Genomic DNA, 21,457 nt, shown 5'->3' on the forward strand with positions numbered 1-21,457 from the left:
TAAATTAGCAATTCTGGAAGAAACTCCAGGAAAATTAAATTCCAAAATACAGATATATTAAAAAAAAAGAAGTCTTGGTACACAGCAATAAGCATAGTCTCAAGGTTCATTCGACAACTTGAAATTCCTAAATGGTACAGTTGCATCATACCCAATTTAGATTACTTTACATTTGACTGCAAATTTACTGGCTTTTGCATGTGTTAAAACGTATCCAAATCCCAAAGAGCTGACAATCTCAAATGTCAAGAAAGATGAAGTGTGAGTGAAAGGAAAGGTTATTATATCTAGTGGTACATGACTGAGGCACTGAGAGATTACATGAAATGAGATTGGCCCCTTTTTATGACAGTGGGGACTGATCTCAACTTGCCTAAAGCCCAGACAAGTATCTTAATTATAATCACACTCATGTTTTCTTTGCAGTGTTACCTATGCCTGTGTAAAAGAAACTACCTCTGCCTTGGTAAAAACACCCTATTAAACTGAAATTATTGTCAGTGCATGTGTGCATACTCCCTATATAATTTCCACTGAAATTTTTATGACACACAAAAAGGTCTATTCTTCCCTTTTGATGAACTTAGGATTTACACATATAGCTCCCATTAATGTTAATAAAGAGTTACACATGTAAATTCCCTCCCCTTCCCCAAGTATTGATGGTAGAACCGATGCGAAAGTGCTCTCTGTTTTTTTTCTCACTGATCTTTTTCAGATGTAACATAAAACAAATGTCTGGGACTGGAAGAAGTCAAAAGAAAATGAAAAATCCTCCCTTTCCAACTAATGACTGGTCTGTTTGCATATTTGTAGAGTTTATAATGAAACATTTCCTTGCACAAACTGTTTCCTCTGAATCATTCAAGCTGAAGTTCATGCTATGCTCCATCAAATTTCTTTTTAACTTCCATTTGTTAAATATAACATTTCTCCTAAAACTCATTGATTAAAATCCTATGCTCTGCAAGCTCAGTCACCACCTTCTTTAATTTCTTGAGGAATGTTTCAGCCTACTGTGGGCCTTAGTTCAACAACTGATTTTACAATTTTTCTATATGAGACAACAGCAGAGGATGGATTTTGCAGCATAGCTACTGGAAAAGGATACCCTCCTTTCCTCTTGCCTCACACACTTGAACATTGCCTACATATATCTTTATGAGAGCTTTGGGATCACACAATGCCTATAAAACAAGGGATACTCCTGAGATTCAGATTTATAAATATTCACTGCCATGTAGGTAGGTAGTCCAAACCCAGTCAGAATTTAAGTTCCAGTTAACCCCATTTGTCTCTGGGTCTGGTAATACCAGAGCCCCTGTTGATCATATGATATTTCCAAAGGGAAGAAGAAGTAGGTGGAGATGATCAAGTTGTATAAAAAGCCCCTGGTGTGAAGGAAGGTCTGGCGTATTCTCTAAGCACAATAGCACCTAAAAAACCCCTTCTTGTAGATGTACCACGTAGATCTTTTGCAGTGGCCGGAGTCATGCTTCATCATGTGTGTAACGTGGATAGACCTCCAGCCCTGTCTGAAAGAGTGGTTTTGCATGGCAGTGTAGATGCATTCATTTATTCCATAATAGGAGCACTTTTCTAGTCTATTTTGGAAATGGATTAAACTAAGCCATGAAGAAGTTTGGAGAAGAAAAAAGTCACCAGAGGACATAGTATAGAGGAATTGAAACTTGCATTGTAGCTAGTTCCTCACTAGTTCCCAGCACAGTTAAGGTCATAATGTGACAGAAGCTTTTCTTGGAAATGTCCTATTCTGCTACTGGCTAGATAGATAAGTAGCTTCTGAAGTTGTGCAGCATATCTGCAGGCTGATCACAGATTGTCTACTTTAAACATTCTAGAGGCAAATGTTTTCTGCAAACTATATCTCAGCTCCAAGTTTAATCCTTTGTTTTTCTCTCAGGATCTTCAGGTTTATATTGATACTGAATCATTTGTTATAAACTGACACAAAAACAAAAAAAAGAAAAAAAAAAGACCTCTGGAAGGTCATTGGGCTGATAAACTCTGCTTTATTGAGAAAGGTGAACTTTAGCTAATTTGTAAAGTACCACTATACAGAAGGCAGTAGAGTAAGTGAATTCAGCTGTCATTTGTGAACAGGAGTTTTGGTATCACTGCTTGAAGGCCGAACATGGAAATGCTCAATGCTCATTAAATGACCATAATTCCTCAAGGTTGTGACTTGTCTGAGAGGGATGGAAAGCTGTGATCAGAAAATCTAAGCAATAGAATTTACAATGCAATAGCATGATCAGGGGGATTTTTTAGTCTCAACCAGCCCACAAAAAGTATAAATAAAACAGAACAGGCTAGGCAGATCCCTAGGCATTCAAAATGTCTAATTTCTCATTATGTTTTGAGATAATGTTAGTTCATTTAAAAGAATTTGATTTTGCTGTTCTAGCTGAAAAAGAGGTAATTTCCACCAATTGCTCATTACACTCATTAGCATTCTTAGAAACTAACTGCTTGTGGTGGGAATTTGGAGCTGGCATCATAACCTATCAGGTGATACTTGCTAGTGCTGCTGGCCTCCAAGCCTTCCAGGAATTCTGGATTTCCACCCAAAGACTCCAGCCAGGAATTAATGCAGCTCAAATCAAACAATACTGAATAGTCACACTGGCAGCTATGCTCAAGAGAAGCTATGCTGCCAGTAAGGAACAGAGCCAGCGGAGAATCACAGAGACAAATGCTGGCTTTAAATCTTGCCCTTAAGGATGGAATGAGTCCTTTTACCTTGGGAAGATTATGTATATTTTTTACACAAATGCCTTTCTACCAAAACCAAGAGAATCCTAATAGCTGTTCTGCTTTACACAGCCCAAAAATCTAAGCATTTAGCCATTTTCTATGATTAATTCTGAACTACTTCTAAATTTCCTATTCATAAGAAATGTTGATTTCAATCTTATTTGCCCTCATTTAACACTACTACTCTGATTTACAGCACGAGCAAAATCAGAATTATTCATTTTATGCATGTGTGTAGGTATGTGAAAATTGTCAACTTTAAAAAATAAATCATAAGCTCAGGAAAAGAAGATAGTAGCTGGGTCTAAATTTACAGGTACCTTGTTGATCCTGAGCAGGTTAGAGTTGCTCTAAGCACCTGCAGCTCATTTGTACTTTGCAATGACAAAGCCTTGGGGGTGGTGGTTTGGGGGGACACCTCAGAGAATGGAAAAAAATAATGTATTAGCTTGCTGAAACATAGAACTGAGTCATTTTCATATCTTTCAAGGACTGAAAGAGCCTGTGTTAAGGAAATGCTTTTCCGTTAGAGGTTACTGCTGTCTAGACGCCTACAGTTAAGCTCTAGAAACTTCTACTAAGTTCTCTGAGACATAATTTAGGAGATTCTTCTAAACTGTTGATTGAGAAGAGTCACATGTTATACATGGATATGGATATTTCTACTTAAAACTGGTGGTGGTTCTCAAGCCAGTGTCTTGCATTGCTCTTGGATGGAAGATCCATTATTCCTGTTAGTTTGAGGAAATGAGACTTATTTTTCAGGAAAATACAGTTAATGCTAGCTTGTAGGAAATCTTGCTTCTCTGCAATCTTCTTTCTTCTTTAAGATGGTGGTAGTTTAGAAATGTGGAATGATAAGAAGAAAGGAAAAAAGGCAACCTGATTTTGTCACTTGGAGTTGTGTATGTGCAAATACCTGTTCTCCAGAAAATGCTTGTAGGTTCTTCTGGATCTCAGGCCTTTCTAGAGCTCTCTCACCCAGAAACTCTACCCCGGCTCTGGCAAAGGCTGGTATCAACACCTTTCTGTCTTCTTTCTGCTTCTTATTAGATTGTATGATCTTTGTAGGCTTTCTGCACTGCCATTTTGAGGCATCTAAATCCTACCCACTGAGACACTAAATGGGGATTATAGATATCTGATTTGGACGTTTGGATTCTACACCGTAATCTGAAATCCAAGTGGCATCCACTTATATTTTAGGGATTTTTATTCTTTTCTGGATCTAAGTTAATATATGCAGTAAGTACAAAATGGTCATAGCTTTAGAAAACCTTAGTATGACATAAAGCTACACTGTCATCATCACTGAGTCAACCAGTGACTGACAGCATCTAGCTTTAAAAAATCCATCTATTTCATTTCATGATATACAGGGTGACAGGTTAGAAGAATGGTCCTCACCATGTTTCCAGAATCAATGTCTCTTAAATGCTCAAACAGCTGGTTAAATGTGATGAAGTAGTGTGAGAATATTTGCAAACTGTCAGAATTCTGAGTTGCTTCTTAGGGGTTTTCTTTATGTTTGACATAAACCTTGCACGTAAGCTTTCTCCTGAGCCAGCTTTACCCCTTAAACTTTCCCTACTCGTTTCTTCCAACTTCAGGAGCTTCTTTACAGGGGTGTGGTTAATGCAAGTGTACTCCGACTTATGATGAGAGTGGTCCTCTCATTCCTACCTATTCCCCAGGTGCAATAAAATGCCAAAACCTCTGCACTTTCATGTAATTTATTTAGGAGCTGAGCGTCTCTCCTAAGTCCTTCTTGTGCAGAGGAGTGCTGTGACGATTATATTCCTACCTCTCAGAGAGAGATGTTATTCCTTTACTTTTTCAGTGTTTGTGAGACAATCTCCTTTCTGTGCCATTGATTTGAGTCATGAGCTGGCACGTCTTCCAGCATGAATTCACGAGTCAGCAAAAGCACTCAACTTCTGATGGCATGATCAAACCTGACATCCTGTCACAAATGCAAGGTTTAGGCTAATGATACCTAGTACTGCCACTGCTGCAGCTGATCTTACTAGTCTAAAAACAAATAAATAAAGAATTGTTTATAAGAAGGGATAAATCTATGTAGTTTTGAAGTTCTTTTGCCTGAGAAAAATGCAAAAAAAGACTCTGCTCCAAATGTTTGACAGTCCTGGGAAGACAGGTCTCTGACAGAGAGGCAAAATGAACTAACAGCATAAGCTGCCCTCAGGAACTGGGAGCACTAAGAAATGAATGTCCTGACCTTACTGCAATGGGAGAAGTTTCATGACTGGAAAACATAAACACTCTGTGTTCCTCCCCGCGACGTTGCAAGGATTTATTCTGGGTAGTATCTGAGGGAGGTGTGCAACTACAGTCCATCAATAAAATGGGAAATGCATCACACCAGCGAACAAATAATGCTAAGGATAGCAATACTGCATATTTCTCTAGCCTTTTTAATTTTCAGTTTTTAAAAATGTTTAGCATGACGTTCTTTAATTAAACCTCAGAAAACTCTCCTAAACTAATAAGTAAACTGAGCTCAATTTTAGAAAGGGATAACTAGGATCAACAATGCATGTGATTTACCCAAGGTCATACCGTTTATCAAAGCAGGAAGAGAATCAAAGTCACTGAATCCTAAAGCTTTGTTTTTACCACTGGTGCCTGCTTCCTGTATTAGTTGTTATCTGTTTCATAAACTATATTGGAAATGGTTTGAGGAACCACTGGAACCATCATTACACACTCTACAGAAATGTAGTCAAAATGTAATTTAGTAAAGGAAGTCAGCTGGAATGAGTCAGACCACAGTTCTAACTCAACTTAATTACCTGGGTTGTTTTCCTCTGTTAGCAAAGAGCAATGATAGGTTTCACAGAAGTCAGATGGAAAACAGTGCAAAAACAGACCTTGGACGCTGGAGTCAAAGAATTCGCAGTGGCTGCCACTAGATGGCAATGCAATTAAATGCTACCTGTTTCAGTGGGTCTGGTTCAACAGCCCAGCTAGGCTGTAGTAATTGTGATACTGCAGTAGTACAAATGGTCCTATGCCTAAACTGCAGTGGGAGCCTGTGGTGCTAGCTGTCCAAACGCAAAATGAAAAATGATTCACAAAAGCTTGTAATCAAAGCATCTGAAACTACAGCACGACATATTATGTTGATCTAAAATAATTACTTTTTTGGTATGTGTAACCTGGACATGCACAAAGCTTGTACAACTAAAGCACAGCCAAGAGTTGCATCAACATTTTTTTCTTAGGTAACTGGCTGAGGGCTTATACTCGAACTATCTCAGGTTTCCTGTGTAATCTTTGTCACATTATTTACATGAGGTCGGGTGCTTTTCTGTAAAATTCCCAGCTTTATTTCGCGGTAGTCAAACCCTTCATTTTGCAAGTGGCCTGTTTCCAAGCCCCAACTGTTGTGAAGAAAAGCTTGCAAACAGGTATTCTAAAAGAAATGAAATTAGAACACTGATCAACAAAAAGAAATTGATAAATTAATTTAAAAACCAAGAAAAAAAAAAAAGAAAAAGAAAAACAAGACAACATTCTAATTTTTTTAAAATTAAAGATCAGATTTTGAGGGCTTAACTAATAATTTTGTTATCTTGGGGAAAGAGTAGAAAACCTAGCAAGACTCACAAGCTCCCAAACTCAGAATGTGGTAATTCCTTCAAACTGTCTGTTTATATTTCTAATGACTGCTGCTTTCTTTACAAAATGCAGCTGTGCTACTAAAATTGTATGAAAAAGTAGAGTTTTTCCCATTCTTTACCCCCTACAAGTGGCAGCAACATTCTGAATCATAGTAGAAAAAAGCTCTGTGATCCAGCTTAAAATTTCTACCCTTCCCCCCAATGAATTTGAAGCTTGAAGAGCTTCCATAAGCTTAATTTATGGACTAATAAAATACATTTCTGAGCCAGAAGTAAAATATACAGAGTGGGAGTCCTTTGGCAACCGGTGCCTACCTAAAATGAATAGAGAGTTCTGGCCCTAAATCAAATGCAAACATTAACTTTTAGTGTCAAAGGACAAGACAATGTCGTCTTATGGCCAGGAAAATGGTGGGCTGAACATATTTATAATACTTCTTATCTGTCTTCTAGCTGGATTGGCCTCTTCCTTCACACATTTTTGTCATTTCTCTTTCTAGCTCTTAGGCTTGTTCCTCAACAGCACAATTTTTTCCATCCCTCCTTGTCACCTTTGTATTTTTAGCAGAGCTGGGGTCATGCAGAGCAATGGAGTGCCTGCTGAAGGATCTCCACAGGAAGATTTGGAAATCCAACAAGGACAGTAAGTTTTAAGGAATGTGCTTAACACAAAGGACAAATCATAACTACTGTATAATTTTCAGTTAATTTGTTTAATCTACCTTAAGCCTGAGGTAGCTCACTGATTCACCTTTCATACAAATGAGGGGGGACAGAGGAAATAAGATGGCTGAGCAGCCAGCATCTGTGAGAGCACATGACAGAAATGCTACACCTGCTGATGCTAAGGGGAGGCAAGGGCTAAACCCTATTGGTGCCATGGTAAACCCACATCTGCAAAGATGGCATTTCCACATGTATGAACAATTTGTAGGTGTAACTTAGTTCCTGCTTTAGACAATGATAAAACACCACCTTCCTTACCAACGCTGAGAAAACATAAATCCAAGAAACCACAGTAAGCATAAAATAGCCTGAGCATTTATTCCTAATTCCTCTTTTGGCTGCAAATGAAATGATGAGATTTTCTACTGCTTACTTCTGTTTCTGTGTCTATCTGTTTTTCTTCTTTTACCTTTCCTTTCCTTTCCTTTCCTTTCCTTTCCTTTCCTTTCCTTTCCTTTCCTTTCCTTTCCTTTCCTTTCCTTTCCTTTCCTTTCCTTTCCTTTCCTTTCCTTTCCTTTCCTTTCCTTTCCTTTCCTTTCCTTTCCTTTCCTTTCCTTTCCTTTCTTTCCTTTCCTTTCCTTTCCTTTCCTTTCCTTTCCTTTCCTTTCCTTTCCTTTTTTCTTGTCTCGTCCTCTCCTCTCCTCTCCTCTCCTCTCCTCTCCTCTCCTCTCCTCTCCTCTCCTCTCCTCTCCTCTCCTGTCATTTCTTTTTTTCTCTTTCAGATGCAAAGCAATAAATGACTGGTTTCTACTGAAATGTTTTGCCACAGTGATGCGGCAGTTTAAATAAAAAGAGTATGATCTCCTGGCTAGCTTCTGAGACCAACTGTCTGGATTCTTTACTGATGTTTTCTCTGGCTTGTAGTGTTACCCTGGCTAGGTCACTTTCTGCCTCTGCCTTATCTGTACAACGGAGATAGTAATAATGCCTGGATGCATAGGGGGACTATAATGCTTAGACCGTTTGTTAGGAAAGAGCTTTGAGATCCTCAACAAAATGTAAAATATTCTTCTTCGAAGTGACACCATAATTTCTTCCATCATTACTGATGTCTCTGGAGAAATTATAAATCAATAGCTGAAAGGGAAAGGGTATGAGAAAAAGTTCTAGGAAAATAAACGTTTAAAAAAAAAGAAAAAAAAAGAAAGAACAACAGAATTCTTAAATGAATAAAGAAGGCTTACTTGAATTGTTAAAGAGAACTATCTGGACTTATGTGGGTGTTTCACCAAGGGGTCAAGAATAATATGAAAAGAGCAAAGACAAATTGGAATTGTAGAATACTAGAGCAATAAAACCAAATAAATCAGTTTTAAATGACCAGATTTGTGATCCTCCAGAGAGCACTGTTGCAAGAAATCCCAGTCTCATCTCTTCCTGCCCACACACATTCTTTCTAATAAGATCAAGCTCCATGGCCTATTTGAGATTTATTCAGCTACCCTAAGGAATGGGTCCATTTTTCACTTGTTTCAACCCTTCCCCTGCCCTCCCCCCACCCCCCCCCCAAAACCTAAACAATATAGTGATGGCAGCATCTGTCATGCAGTGATGCAGCATGAGATCTGAAGATCTTTGCTTTCCAGGTGCATAGCTCCGGAGCACAGGGAGAGTTCTGGGATTCCAGATGCTGGAGATCATCATCATTATCATCATCAAAGTAATGTAAGATCTACTGTATGGTCCAAATCCTAGAGAACTTCACAGACATGCAGGGATCAACTACAGCGAACACTGAAAAGAGTCAAGCTGCAGTTCATCACTAAGTTACTTTTTCACAGACATTAAGAATCTTGTATACAAGAATCAATAAAACCAGGTAATATTAAAGACAAAATCTTTGGGAATAATCAGGCTATCTGAGGTAGTTCATTTCTGTGAAGTGCAATCGGCTCATGCAAGTTATGTTACTAATCTTCTTTGATACAAAATATTTTGAAAAGCCTCATTTGACTAGAAATTATTCATCACTGTATTGATTGCCAGCAGGTATGACTGCTAATTTGCATGCTGTCAGCTGGTGAATCAAAGTCTGAGCACATACAGGTACAACTGACTTAAGCCAAATTCCTCAGAGCATTATCAAAAAAAAACCCAAATAGCCCTGCTTCTAATTTAAATGAAAGACAAGAAATTGAGAACAGTTTCAAACTGAGACCTGAAACTTTCTAAATTAATGTGTGTTTCTGGGTACCAGTTTGCAAAGTTACTTTTGCTTTATGTCTGGTCTTTTTCAATGTTTCCTCTCCCTTGAAGAACAATGTTACATAAACTAAAGAAGAAATCTCCTCCATTGCTAAAGTCCAGAACTGACCGGTGCTGTCTATTAAAAGTGAGAGTGAGATATTTCTTCTAATTGTTACTAAAGCATGTCTTAGCCCAAATTGCTCATATGGCTTTGGAAATTATTATTCCCTTTAGTTGTTTCTTTCTCCTCATCCTCCTGATATGTTGTTTTCCTTATTCCTACACAGTATCTGGTTTGGGTTGGAACTGCAAGCACTGAAGAACTCCTGCTCTTGTTGTATCATGACACGACTTTAAATGAGGTCTTCTTAGCTCCTTGTGCCCCATTTGATTTCAAATCAATTTTGGTAAAAGACAAAATTCTTTGGCAGAATCTTACCCCATCCACTAAAAGTTTGGATATTCCAGGGACAGTTCTGGTAATAATATGATCTGGTAAATTGTATTATTGTCTGTCATTTTCTATGAGATTTATGTATCACTTAATCTAGATGTTTTAGTTTATGGAAAGGACAGCTAAACAAATAGGAATAAAAAATAGCCAGGGTAATTAGATCAAGCTGTATCCAAGGGTGAAATCTGTGGAAAAGACTTCAAGTTCAAACTCAAGATTTGCAAAACAAATATGACATTGGAGAGATGAATTCAATGTCAAGAATTAAAGATGATTTATTCACCAGGCCAAGAGGGAGACAGAAAAATGTAGCAGCTGTATGCTGTACTTTCAGTGATTGTGAGAGAGCTGGAGGACAAAGCTAGCTTGAGAAAAGGGATTGTAGAAATCTTATCTAGAATAAAAATACAAATTTGCAAACCAAAGTTTCTATGTAATTAGAGAGTAAAGAAAGACACTGATGTGACCTGCTCATCAGAAGGAAAAAACAAATCGCTTGCCAATGTGGGATTGCTGTATCCCACATTGTTAGGTCAGATAGGAGTGAAATATGACACTCAGGCATGTTTTGCTGACTTCTCTCTGTATCAATATATACTGCAAACACAATACCTCAAGGTCTCAGCACTGTCTTTTCCTCTATATCATTTCCAGATCTCCTTTCTATGCTCTACTACATATATTTTTTCTCACTTTGTGCTTCTATTGCATTGCAAAAAGTCCGTATAACTTAGTCTTCCCTTGAAATACAGAATTTAGATGTTTTCAATGCCACCAGACATTTCCTGCCACCACCACTGTAGATGCTCTTCCTACCTCTTTGCTTATCAGCTACATTTTAAAGCATCCACGAATGAAAAATGTGTAATTACAATCAGGGCTAAAATTAATGACAATAACAAAGTACTGTGGTACAGTCAAAAGAAAGAATTAACGTATGCATCAGAAATAACTTAAAAATTACATGCACAGAGGACTGGAACTAATCTGCTCACTGAGCTTCAAAGTTTTACTCTTTTAACCTTTGGTCTATGGGGTATCCTTCTCAAAAGAAAGTAATAGGTACTTTGTCTGCTCAGTGAGGCAGACATTTAAGAGAATCTCTTTTTCTCTCCCTTGCTATCATATAAACACACACATCCTTCTTTGCAACAGGTTAATCTTCGAAGGTTCAGAGGTTCAGTGCAGATGCTTACCAAAACAAATCCAAGCTTCTGGTTTAAAGTTTCTAGCAATCCTGTGGGTAAAAGTTGTTGTGAACAATTTACAGTATTTCACATTTTCGTTCTGTTCAGAAATACACTGAAGATAGTAGCATTTACTTTCAGCTAAAACCAAACCTAGAAAAACTGGATAAATCTCTCTGTGAAAGCCATAAAAGTCATAGAGTTCAGTCGTGTGAGGTACTGGCTCTGATCGCTTCCTGTGAGATATAGGATTCCCTCGGTGTAGTCACTGGGAACTGAAGAACTCGAAGTCAGTTCATCTGATTTTGAATTGCAACCATTGCAAATCAAAGAAAGTAAAAGTCGGTTACATCCAGGCAAAGTCTTCTTTGGGTCAAGTTACTGAAAGCCACAGTTTTGAATGGAAACGGAAACAGTATAATTTCTGTGATAAACCAACACATTCTGGGAACAAAATGGTCTTTTCTCACATGAGCTCCACTTTTCAGCCTTCATGAAAGTAGAACTTTTCATATATGAAAATTGCATATAAGTACTTTTCACAGAAGTGGAATGTACAGCACAATTTCTAAACCACCCTCTGACCTGTGGATGTTTAACTCAATAATTTCAGTCTGAAAATACTAATGGGAACTTTTTTCTCTAGCTTCATTTCTATAGTGCACATAGAGCTGTTGACTGACATTTAACAGCCATGTTTGGGCTTCTTCAGTATAGTTTTGCACAGTCACAAGGGATCCTGATTCCGTTATTGGAACCAAAGTAGAAGGGAGACAAAACAATATTCACGTATCTGTTTAGAAAGATCATCTGTATTATGACTTAAAGCTGCAGGAACCCGTTACTATTTGCTAGTGATATCAAGATAAAGCAGATTTCTACAATAAAAATTGAATAAATGACACAATTATTCTAAAAATATGACAAGGAGGCCCCTGAAATTGCAGGTAAAATAAGAAGTGCAGATATCCATGACTTTTTTTTCCTCTTTTTTCTTTTTTTTTCCCAAAGAGAAACAAAAAGACATTATTCATCACTGCAAATTACTCCACTCCATTTGGTTGTCAAGTTCCAGTTTGCACTTGACTAATGCTGGGAGAAAAAGCCAGATCTTTGCCTGTGATGGTGAATTGAGGATTTGAGCAAAGTATGAACATAGACGTAGGGAAACCACTTCATTTATTTAGAGATCATTTTCTGGACAATATTTCTAGTGCATAGCAGGAGTGTAATTTAATGCCCCAAAGCTCTGTTTGTAGCCTGTATTCAGCTCAATGCATTTCAAAGTAATCTATAGCTTTCAACACCTAAATTATATAAAATGTTTAACTAAAATCTGTAAAGACATGAGAATTCAGATATGCTAGACTGATTAACTCATGACATAACTTGTGAATGAGGTTTTCCCCATATTTAACATAGTATGCTCAATCTATACTTGTTATTGAGAGATCACTGGTCTTAATTGTGAAAGCGTGCGTTTTGGGGGGTATTTGTGATCCCTGATTACTGATACACAAGTGTGGTCTTTGGCTGGGTATTAGAAACTTGAGTTCAGGCTATTGTCATTGTCCTACAGTTAAAACTCCATGAAGTAAAAGAGACAAGAGCTCAGAAGATTCATCACAAGCTGATTGGTTTTCCTTTCATCCTGGCACCATGGTTTTAAGCATCTTTTTCATTATTCTTGTCTAGCCTTTATTTTTCAACTGTATCATTTCCCATCAGAGCAGCAGGTTGTTTGACCTCTTGCTATTTTCATTCTTTCTATGTAAGTTGAACCAAGCACTTTTCAGGCACAGCAGTATATGGGTTTTGCTGAACAAATCCACAAAGGCTGAGGTAATATCCTCAGAGAGTCCTCAATTAGTCTTAAAACATTTAGTTTATAACTAAGTTATTGAGTAAGCTTAATAGCCGCTGAGTCTTAACCATAAATAAGAAAGCAACTTGGTCTGCAAGATACCATGCACTGATCTTATTCACCATGTTTGATAGAGATTTCTGTTGTCATTTCTGAATTACAAGTTTTTTGTGAGTTTTGTCGTAATTCTCTGTAAAGATGGTGTTTGCTTACTAACCCATATGAGATTTCTTAAGAAACATGAACAACTTCTCAGATTTATCAAATTACAAGTGAGTATGACTTGCAGCTGAATTTAAGAATAGATAACCAGTCGAAGAAATCTTTAACGTCCTTGCTAGAAATTATACTTTCCCTGGACTTTTTAAGTTAACGCTTAAAATTAGGTAAGGTAAAATTTAGTTTCCAAGCCTATTCAGAAAGTTAGTGGATCTGTAGATGTTTAGAATATAAATCAAATGTAAGGAAGAGAATATCAATAATGTCATTTCTATTATCGTGGGTTTTTTTGTTTTACTATAGTTTGGTCCTCTCCTGCCACAGTTATTCCAGGTAGTTTCAAGTACAACATTAGGTAAAGTGCATGTTAACAGTTTTGTAGATCTGTTTAAATAATTTAACATCAAATTTAAAATTTCATTTCAACAAATGTTTGTCCAGAATGACTTGAAATCACTTTGCATGAGCATTTGAACCAGTCTTACAGTCTGAGCATACATGTGTCACAGCAAATCTATCACAGAAGGTGCAGAGGTTCAAAGAAAAGTGAATTTATCTTTCTTCCTTTTTTTTTCTTTTCTTTTTTTTTTTTTTTGGTAGGCTGTTCGAGAAAGCTCCTTTTTAGTACTTTATCTTTTCTAGCACTTGTCTTTCTCAACTCAAATGCTTTTATGATCTATGTAATGCCCCTGATGTTTTTCCCAAATGGAATTGTTTGTGCAGTGCCAAGACTGAGAGACTCAGAAAAATATATGGTTACTTGTTTCCTCCACACCCTCTTCAAACTGTAACTGAACCTAGTGTCATCTTTTAGTGGAAAATTTTTGTTTTGGGTTTGTTTTTTTCTCGCTCAATTGACCACAGTGCACTCACCAGGTAGTAAAACACCGTTTAAAAGAAACATATGAGGCTATATCCACTCAACTCCAGTACCATTAAATATTTATCAATACAATAGTGCACGTTTCAGTGTGAAATAAACATCAGGCTCCGCAAATTTAATAGTTTCCAGTGGAGGGAATAGAAAGGAACAAAAAAAGAAAAGAAAGGAAAAAACCTCCCAGAGTTTTTGCAGTCTCAAGAATTGGACTTAACAAATAAATAGTTCATGATGTGCCAAAACTGAATTGCCAAATGATTGACCACATCCTATATTGCACAAGGAAAAGGCCACTGTTGTTTTTACAAGTGTGTTTCATTCAGCGTTTGACTTCATTGTGTAAATATTATGGAGCTGGCTTTTCAAAATTAACCTTTATTATAGATTAGCTGCAGACAGGGTTGGAGAGGGAAGGAAGCATAGAAATTAGCGGACAGGAGAACCCCAGAAAGTCTTAATCCCATATTTCCTGAAATGAAACTGCTGAAGTCTAAAAAAAAATTCTAGGGGACTCAGAACAAAGAAATATGTTTTAAAAGCTGCTTGCTCTTACATCTGAAAAGCAATGAGGAAAAAAAAAAGTATATATATTTTCAGGCACTAGATGGAATTTCCAGAATAGTCTGTTACTAAAATTCTATAGCTGTGCAAAATTTTAAATTCATTTTTACAATCAGAACTTTCAAAGGATATTTAACATTTTTGAACAGATTTTCAAAAAACTTAAATGATTTAGGAACCACTGCATACTTTCATGGAATTTCAGTTTCTAAGGCTCTTCAGTGCATTGGAAAATTCCTTGTGAACAACAGAGTGATAAAGCTGGACAAAGTAACCCAGCTTCCATTCTGCGTTTCGGTGATACTTTCATCTTGAATTCCTTGCACTGATAATCATAGAATCATAGAATCATTTAGATTGGAAAAGACCTTTAAGATCATAGAGTCCAACCATTAACCTGACACTGCCAAGTCCACAACTAAACCACGTCCCTAAGTGCCACATCTACACATCTTTTAAATACCTCCAGGGATGGTGACTCCACCACTTCCCTGGGCAGCCTGTCCCAATGCTTGACAACCCTTTCGGTGAAGAAATTTTTCCTAATATCCAATCTAAACCTCCCCTGGTGCAACTTGAGACCATTTCCTCTTGTCCTATCGCTTATTAGTTCAGAGAAGAGAGTGACACCCACCTGGCTACAACCTCCTTTCAGGTGATTGTAGAGAGCGATAAAGTCTCCCCTCAGCCTCCTTTTCTCCAGGCTAAACAACACCAGTTCCCTCAGCCCCTCCTCATAAGATTTGTGCTCTAGACCCTTCACCAGCTTCATTGCCCTTCTTTGGACATGCTCCAGCACCTCAATGTCTTTCTTGTAGTGAGGGGCCCAAAACTGAACACAGTATTCGAGGTGCGGCCTCACCAGTGACGAGTACAGGGGGAGGATCACTTCTCTAGTCCTGCTGGCCACACTCTTTCTGATACAGGCCAGGATGCTATTGGCCTTCTTGGCCACCTGGACACACTGCCGACTCGTATTCAGCTGGCTGTCAACCAGTACCCCCAGGTCCTTTTCTGCCAGGCAGCTTCCCAGCCACTCTTCCCCAAGCCCATGGCGTTGCGTGGGGTTGTTGTGACCCAAGTGCAGGATCCAGCCCTTAGCCTTGTTGAATCTCATACAATTGGCCTCGGCCCATTGATCCAGCCTGTCCAGATCCCTCTATAGAGCCTTCCCACCCTCAAGCAGATCAACACTCCTGCCCAACTTGGTGTTGTCTGCAAACTTCCTGAGGGTGCACTTGATTCCCTCATCCAGATCTTTGATAAAGATATTAAAGAGAACTGGCCCCAGTACTGAGCCCTGGAGAACACCACTTGTGACCAGCCACCGACTGGATTTAACTCCATTCACCACAACTCTTTGGGCTTGGCCATCCAGCCAGTTTTTTGCCAAGTGAAGAGTATGCCTGTCCAAGCCATGAGCAGCCACTTTCTCCAGGAGAAGGCTGTGGGAAACTGTGTCAAAGGTTTTACTAAAGTCTAGGTAGATGATATCCACAGCCTTTCCTTCATCCACTAAGCGGGTCACCTTGTCATAGAAGGAGATTAGGTTAGTCAAGCAGGACCTGCTTTTTGTAAACCCATGCTGACTGGGCCTGATTGCCTGGTTGTCCTATATGTGCTGCGTGATGGTGCTCAAGATGATCTGCTCCATAACCTTCCCCAGCACCGAGGTCAGACTGACAGGCCTGTAGTTCCCAGGATCCTCCTTCTGGCCCTTCTTGTAGATGGGCGTCACATTTGCTAACCTCCAGTCAACTGGGACCTCCCCGGTTAGCCAGGGCTGCTGATAAATGACTGAAAGTGGCTTGGTGAGCACTTCTGCCAGCTCCCTCAGCACCCTTGTGTGCATCCCATCCGGCCCCAGAGACTTGTGTGTGTCTAAGTGGTGTAGCAGGTCACTAAACTTTTCCCCTTGGATTATGGGGGCTTCATTCTGCTCCCCTTCCATGTCTTCCAGCTCAGGGGGCTGGGTACCCAGACAACAATTGGTCTTACTGTTAAAGACTGAGGTAAAGAAGGCATTAAGTACCTCAGCCTTTTCCTCACCTTTTGTCACTATGTTTCTGCCACATCCAATAAAGGACGGAGATTCTCCTTAGCCCTCCTTTTGTTGTTAATATATTTATAGAAATATTTTTTATTGTCCTTTATGGCAGTAGCCAGATTAAGTTCTAACTGGGTTTTGACCCTTCTAATTTTCTCCCTGCATAACCTCATGACATCCTCTTAGTCCTCCTGAGTTGCCTGCCCCTTTTTCCAAAGGTCATAAACTCTCCTTTTTTTCTTGAGTTCCAGCCGAAGCTCTCTGTTCAGCCAGGCCAGTCTTCTTCCCCGCCGGCTCGTCTTTCAGCACATAGGGATGGCCTGCTCCTGCACCTTTAAGATTTCCTTCTTGAAGAATGTCCAGCCTTCCTAGACTCCTCTGCCCTTCAGGACTGCCTCCCAAGGGACTCTGTCAACCAGGCCCCTAAACAGGCCGAAGTCTGCCCTCCAGAAGTCCAAGGTAGCAGTTCTGCTAATCCCCCTCCTTACTCCTCTGAGAAGTCTAATTAAACATTAAAAGTTTCTGAGATAGAGGCACAGCCTTTGCTGAATCTATGAATAGTTTTGAGAAAAGTAGAAATAAAAAAAAATATAAAATATAAAAAAAATTATTCTGGGAGTTGTCATTAAACTTGGGCCAGAAATATCAAAACAGCATATTAAGTTCCTAAAATTCAAGAGCTTTTCAAATTCTTTGTGTGTTCCAGGTTCTTCCTGCTTTGGAAAGTGAAGGGTATTGAATAGCAATGAATTCCTGCGAATAGCTCCCTTCCAGCCTTTTGGTCTCACAATCTGCTCCAGCCAGGATGGATTTACAAGGTATGAGGAAGATGTGGACTGACTTCTTTTCCTCCCCTACTTCACTAATAGTAAATGTGACCTTTTTTTTGGTCACAGATCATAGTTACAGCTCACAGCCATTCCCTTCTTCCTCTTTCCCTGATTCCAACAGGTCAGGGCTGTAACCCAGGCCATTGTATTTCTTTTCTTTCTTAAGAAAACATGAACATAGAACTTAGCAAATGATGTAGAATGGGTTGGTTGCTTATTATAAAGTCAAAATAGAAAGGAAATGGTGTGGTCAGTTCAGGTAATTCCTTGTTTTAATGTAGTATTAGTCGCTAAAAAAATTACTTTCCTTGTACTTTCCTTATCCTTCCCTTTCCTTGAGTGTCAGAATCTTGGTATAAAGCAGAACTAATAACACTGCCTAATCTCACAGACTATGTATGAGTCTTAATTAATTAACACATGAAAACTGCTTAGAGAATTCAGTTAATTGAAGTGAGGGAACCAGAGGTTATTGTTGGTCACTTCTTGTATATGCTTTTCAAAATATATATATACTCATTTACCTGGCCATTGGGAAATCCTTTAAGCAATATAAATAAAATGAAATCATATTTTATGCATGTGTATATCTTATTCAGGTGCATACATCTTAAGTTCACTGACAGTATTCAGAATAAACCTAAAGGAATGAAATTCTTTGTTGGCAATGATAGCAATTCCTTCATTCTGAAAGCAACCACACTGTGTTGATTAACAAAACATGCTGCTAATGTTATGCTTAAGCTCCACATAGGTTAACTACGTACAATAGTTCAGATCCCTTCTGAATTTTAAAGACTTTTCCTGTATGAAGGTTGGTTTTGGGGGTTTTTTTTTGGTTGGTTTGGGGTTGTTTTGCTTTTTTTTGTCATTACTTTGCAGGGTAGAACTTTCGTTTGTGTAACATTGTTCTTTGAAAATGCAGAGCTAGTATCTATTTCAGTAGCATATAACAACTTCCTCCCCTGGGTTCAGCTGTGATCCAGTGATAAAAATTTGATGATAAAGGTAGAGAACTGCTGGAAACTGTAAGTCATGTTTGGTAAATAGTGAATGGGTGTGAGTTCTGAAGACAACCAAGGAGATGATAGGAAAACTAACATACTCGAAGTGGGTTAAATGGTAACTGACTTATTGTACAAATTATAGAAACAGAAGATGAGGCTGCAGGTTAGGAATGTATTAATAAGAAGTGGAGTTTAGTCTAGTGGTTTCTAGGATTGTTAGCTGTGGAGAGAGCTCCAAATTCCAAAATGAAATCCAATCCAAGTTCAGATTTTGAGATGATCTGCTTTAAACTCAACCCCATATTCAAAGTGGAAAAGTTACATCTGATGATATATTGGACTTCTGGGGCACCTGGTCAAACCTGACTTTTGTTTTTCCTAGAAAATACTGCTATTTTACTTCTTTGCATTACAAACAAGTATAAGAAAAAAGAATGACAGTAACTGATATCCTCCTACCACTGCCACAGTGAACTGGCAGAGTACTATGTTGGAGAAAAAAATTGCATTACACATGATCGGAAAATATCTATTGATTGTTCCCTTTCCCCACACCACTACTCTATTGAAACGAAAGCATTTTAAAATGTTTTTGAGGATGGATATTTTTTCCTCTCACTTCCAATCATTTTCAATTGTTTTCCCCCAAACTATGAGTCTAAAGATGTCATGACTAAGACATATCCCCACTTTGAACTGATTCATTATTGAATGGTGCAATCATCTTAGTTGCTTTCTTTAAAACTTCAAAACAGACTTAATCCACAATGTTAAATGGTTAATTTAGAAATGCAGGTTCTGCCATAGCCTCTCTATATGACATTGACCAAATTATGCAATTTCTCTGTGTGTCATTTGCTTTCTAGTTAAGTGATAATAGTTCTGGTCATCAATCTTTTGTATCTCTTTTCCAGTTCAACTAAAAAATCTTGAAGGTGTTAACTCTTACTATTTACATAATTTAGAACTTTTTTTAATATATATATATTTAAATGTAATGCTATTGGACCCCTGCTTCAGTAGATTTTGTCTTTCTCCTTCATTTTCCCCCTTGCACATCATTTTATACCACTTTAACCTAAACTTCCTCAACCCCAGTATGAAGATATAGGTTTTCTGAATATAAGGGGAAAAAAATCTTCATAATGAGACTGGTCATTAGGAAAGGTTTCTAAGAGGAGTCATAGAATCTCCATGTAGAAATACAACTTGATAAAGACCCGACCAGCCTAATGTAACTTTGAAGTTGGTTCAGCTTTGAGTGGGGGTTTGGAATAGACGACCTTCAGGGGTCACTTCCAATCTAAATTATTTTATGGTTTTGCTGTGCTTGAATTCATATGCCAATGCACTCAGTTGTTCCACCACTCCATTCCCAGAAGATCATTAATTTAGAAATGGTGAGGAAGCCACTTACTAATTATGGGAGTGACTGTTGCTCGTTTTAACACAACTTATGCTTCTCCAAACAATGCTCATCCTCCTGTTCTTCCAGTGTCTGTCAGGTAGAGGAGGAAATGTTTGTGGCCAAACTGACAGAGGAAGAGGGTGTCTGGCATATTAATGTTCTTTTTGTGCACAAGGACAAAGTATGTTTGGTCTAATACAATTGTAAATTCCATAAAAGAAAACAAAATTTCAAAAAGGAACAAAAATAAAATATTGCTGAGAGAATGCAGGGAACGTGTGACTATTTTCAATAAAGGATTAAAATCTTAAGGCTAAATGAGTTATTCTCTGAAGATACTAGACTTTTAAAAGATTTGCAGAACATTTTGCATTGACTTATCACTGAGTTTTGAACAATTAAGTGGCTCAAGTGGTTCTTCAAATCTAGGACAACTCCTATTAAAGAAAAAGGACAAAAAGAAAAAAGATAAGGTAGGTTCAAAAGACATTTACCATACTTGGGAAGAAAAAAGGTTATAAAGAAATAGCTAAATCAAGAGGAATAAGGCAGGAAAAAAGAAAGAAAAATGCAAGAGAGAAGAAAGTTCAGATTTTCTCCCATCTCTCATATCGTTGTTTATATCCTAACAGTTTTGTGCAGTGAGTGCTGGGAATGGAGAATTGTGTTTTGAATGAAAGAATGAAAGAAACATCTAAGTCTTTCAGGAAAAAAAAAAGTTTTTTCAGGTATGAAAAAAAAAGATTTTTGCTCTACTCCTCTTTCTTACACTAGGAGACTGAAAGACTGTATCACTGGAAGAGTAGTATCTCAGGTATCTTCCAGTCTAAATAAAAGTAGGAAGAACAAGAAGACAGTTTACATCCCAAGATATTTTGGATAATTTTTTTCAGGTTCTGCTAGTCAAGAAAAAAAAGCAAGTTTATGTGTTGAGGCATTCCCATTATGAAATGCTGTATGTTACATGTAACACTTTTTATATTCCATTTTCTTTACAAAGAAACAGATTGCATCTGGCTTTGGATTTCTTTTTTTTTTTTTTTTTCTTCCTACTGTGTTTTAATTTTACAGTTATTTCACCTATAGTCTATTAATGATATACTTTCTTTGGAAGACCTGCAAGAGAACAGCCTGGAGGAAGAGTGTAAATACCATGATGTGTTTTTTATTCATTTGACTTTCTGCCACAGAAGAACGTAGTAGGAAAATTAAACTTTTTGTTTGTGATGTACTCCAGTTACCTTTGTTTCTGTGTGCCATAGTTATCTAGAATCTCTTAATAATACCCTGAAGGCAGTATCGAACATCCAGATTTCATCTACCTTTGTAAGCACCAGGTGTAGTAAAATCCATACAATCCCTCTTTTCTATCTCTGAGAGTAGATAACAGTCTAGCCACCTACTGCTGTGTGGCCCAGAGTTAATAATGGCCATTAGAATATTCAGAAGTAATATTCAGTCAGAAACAAGAAGACTGCCTGAGATCGCCACCTTTTAATTTTTTTTTCAGGGAGATGATAAACTGTTCTTTGAAGGTGATGGAGGTCCATTTATATTATGTGTCATGGTTTAATCTAACTGACTCTAAATGAAATCATTTGCACAGGGTGAAATCTGAACTTTTCTCTGCATTCACAAGTGATGAAAACTTGTTCATTTTCACAG

This window comes from Gymnogyps californianus, chromosome 5 (assembly GCF_018139145.2).
Source record: "Gymnogyps californianus isolate 813 chromosome 5, ASM1813914v2, whole genome shotgun sequence".
Taxonomy (NCBI): Eukaryota; Metazoa; Chordata; class Aves; order Accipitriformes; family Cathartidae; genus Gymnogyps; species Gymnogyps californianus.